Genomic DNA, 3,568 nt, shown 5'->3' on the forward strand with positions numbered 1-3,568 from the left:
CCAAATGTTCAGATGTCTGGTACCCAGTAGTAGACATGAACTCAAGTCTCTCATAGAAACATCAGACGTTTTCCTTAAGCCAAGTGCTGGGAGGGGAATTTCTTCTGCAATACTGCTGTGCTTCTGCTGCTTGTTCCATTTTAGAAAGTTTCCTCCCTTGGCTCTGCCTTGATTGAATAGTCCTTTCTCTTCTAACTAGAAGCTCCAGGTTTTAATCTTACAAGTTGTCTTTGTTTTCTTTGTCCACAGACAGGAGTCCCTGCTCTCCCAGAGCCATGTCGATCATCAGAAGCTTCTTGTGGCTGCGGATGCAGATGGCCACAAAAGGCCTAGAAGTAAAATCTGCAGCAAGGTTGTGTGCAAGAAGATTTTCCCAGAGAAAAGCATCCTAGGAGCAGCAAGTGTCCTGGAGGTGCCAGTTGCCAGTATATGACTCCTAGGATGCTGTTGCGCTTCCAAAGTGTAAGAGGCTCAGAGAGCTGCCAGACACGATCCTCGAGCAGGAAAGGCAGATGTTGGGAGCTCCAGGGAAGTCCCTGATGTCAGCAGTGGAGGAGCAGGATGAGGAAGATCTCGACGCTTGGGCTACTTGTGGCAAGAGTGTCCGAGGCTCCCAGTGCCTCCGTGGGAGCTGCAGGACTGGTGACGGAGGAAGGCCTTTGGGCAGGACTGGCTGCTCCCTCAGAGCTGTGGCTCTCAGCAGAACCGTCTCATTGCTGAGGATGCACCTATCCAGGAAGAGCCTTGCAAAGGTGTAGGAGTCCAGCTCATTGCAGTAAGGGAATGGCTGAAGGATGTTTCCCAGGAGCAACTATGCTGAAGGTGCCAGTTCCAGTCCATGGCTCGCAGGATGCTGCAGCACTGCCATAGGAGAAGGCATTTGGCATGGTGCTAGAGAAGATCCTCGAGCAACAAAGGCAGGTGTTTGCAGCTCCAGGGAATTCCTAGATGTCAGCAGTGGAAGATCAGGATGAGGAATATCTCCAGGCGTGGGCTACTTGTGGCAAGAGCCTCCATCCCTGCCCGAGCTTGGGTGAGAGTTGCCAGAGCGCAGATGGAGGAAGGCCTTTGGACAGGTGCAAGGTAAGAATGATGCATGGTCGGCAGTCGTGGTGTAAACAGAAACATTTCTTGCAATCATCCCTACTGTTAGAGTAGTTTCACTTTCCGGTTTGAATAGCGTGAGCCTGGAAAGCCAATAGTCTAAATGTTCAGATGTCTGGTACCCAATAGTAGACATGAACTCAAGTCTCTCATAGAAACATCAGGCTTTTTCCTTAAGCCAAGTGCTGGGAGGGGAATTTCTTCTGCAAAACTGCTCTGCTTCTGCTGCTTGTTCCATTTTAGAAAGTTTCCTGCTTTGGCCCTGCCTTGATTGAATAGTCCTTTGTCTTCTAACTAGAAGCTCCAGGTTTTCTTCTTACAAGTTGTCTTTGTTTTCTTTGTCCACAGACAGGAGTCCCTGCTCTCCCAGAGCCCTGTTGATCATCAGAAGCTGCTTGTGGCTGAGGATGCAGATGGCCACGAAAGGCCTAGAAGTAAAATCGGCAGCAAGGTCGTGTGCAAGAAGATTTTCGCAGAGAAAAGCATCCTAGGAGCAGCAAGTGTCCTGGAGGTGCCAGTTGCCAGTATATGACTCCTAGGATGCTGTGGCGCTGCCAAAGGTGAAGAGGCTCAGAGAGCTGCCAGACATGATCCTCCAGCTGGAAAGGCAGATGTTTGGAGCTCCAGGGAATTCCCTGACGTCAGCAGTGGAGGAGCAGGATGAGGAAGATGTCCACGCTTGGGCTACTTGTGGCAAGAGTGTCCAAGGCTCCCAGTGCCTCCGTGAGAGCGGCAGGACTGGAGACGGAGGAAGGCCTTTGGACAGGTGCAAGGTAAGAATGATGCATGGTCCCCAGTTGTGGTGAGTACAGAAACATTTCTTCGAAGCATCTCTAGCTTTTGAAATAGTTTGACATTCCGGTTTGAATTGCGTGAGCCTGGAAAGCCAGTAGTCTAAATGTTCAGATGTCTGCTATCCAATAGTAGACATGAACTCAAGTCTCTCATAGAAACATCAGGCTTTTTCCTTAAGCCAAGTGCTGGGAGGGGAATTTCTTCTGCAAAACTACTGTGCTTCTGCTGCTTGTTCCATTTTAGAAAGTTTCCTCCCTTGGCCCTGCCTTGATTGAATAGTCCTTTGTCTTCTATCTAGAAGCTCCAGGTTTTAATCTTACAAGTTGTCTTTGTTTTCTTTGTCCACAGACAGGAGTCCCTGCTCTCCCAGAGCCATGTCGATCATCAGAAGCTGCTTGTGGCTGCGGATGCAGATGGCCACAAAAGGCCTAGAAGTAAAATCTGGAGCAAGGTCGTGTGCAAGAAGATTTTCCCAGAGAAAAGCATCCTAGGAGCAGCAAGTGTACTGGAGGTGCCAGTTGCCAGTATATGACTCCAAGGATGCTGTGGCGCAGCCAAAGGTGAAGAGGCTCAGAGAGCTGCCAGACACGATCCTCGAGCAGCAAAGGCAGGTGTTTGCAGCTCCAGGGAATTCCCTGCCGTCAGCAGTGGAGGAGCAGGATGAGGAAGATGTCCACGCTTGGGCTACTTGTGGCAAGAGTGTCCAAGGCTCCCAGTGCCTCCGTGGGAGCTGCGGGACTGGAGGCGGAGGAAGGCCTTTGGGCAGGACTGGCTGCTCCCTCAGAGCCGCGGCTCTCAGCAGAACCGTCTCATTGCTGAGGATGCACCTGTCCAGGAAGAGCATTGCAGAGGAGTAGGAGTCCAGCTCATTGCAGTAAGGGAATGGCTGAGGGATGTTTCCCAGGAGCAACTTTGCTGGAGGTGCCAGTTCCAGTCCGTGACTTGCAGGATGCTGCAGCACTGCCATAGGAGAAGGCGTTTGGCATGGTGCTAGAGAAGATCCTCGAGCAGCAAATGCAAGTGTTTGCAGCTCCAGGGAATTCCTAGATGTCAGCAGTGGAAGATCAGGATGAGGAATATCTCCAGGCTTGGGCTACTTGTGGCAAGAGCCTCTATCCCTGCCCTTGCCTGTGTGAGAGTTGCCAGAGCGCAGACGGAGGAAGGCCTTTGGACAGGTGCAAGGTAAGAATGATGCATGGTTGGCAGTCGTGGTGTAAACAGAAACATTTCTTGCAATCATCCCTACTGTTAGAGTAGTTTCACTTTCCGGTTTGAATAGCGTGAGCCTGGAAAGCCAATAGTCTAAGTGTTCAGATGTCTGGTACCCAATAGTAGACATGAACTCATGTCTCTCATAGAAACATCAGGCTTTTTCCTTAAGCCAAGTGCTGGGAGGGGAATTTCTTCTGCAAAACTACTGTGCTTCTGCTGCTTGTTCCATTTTAGAAAGTTTCCTCCCTTGGCCCTGCCTTGATTGAATAGTCCTTTTTCTTCTAACTAGAAGCTCCAGGTTTTCTTCTTACAAGTTGTCTTTGTTTTCTTTGTCCACAGACAGGAGTCCCTGCTCTCCCAGAGCCATGTCGATCATCAGAAGCTTCTTGTGGCTGAGAATGCAGATGGCCACGAAAGGCCTAGGAGTAAAAACTGGAGCAAGGACGTGTGCAAGAAG

The sequence above is a fragment of the Aphelocoma coerulescens genome, unplaced genomic scaffold (genome assembly GCF_041296385.1).
Source record: "Aphelocoma coerulescens isolate FSJ_1873_10779 unplaced genomic scaffold, UR_Acoe_1.0 HiC_scaffold_112, whole genome shotgun sequence".
Classification (NCBI taxonomy): domain Eukaryota; kingdom Metazoa; phylum Chordata; class Aves; order Passeriformes; family Corvidae; genus Aphelocoma; species Aphelocoma coerulescens.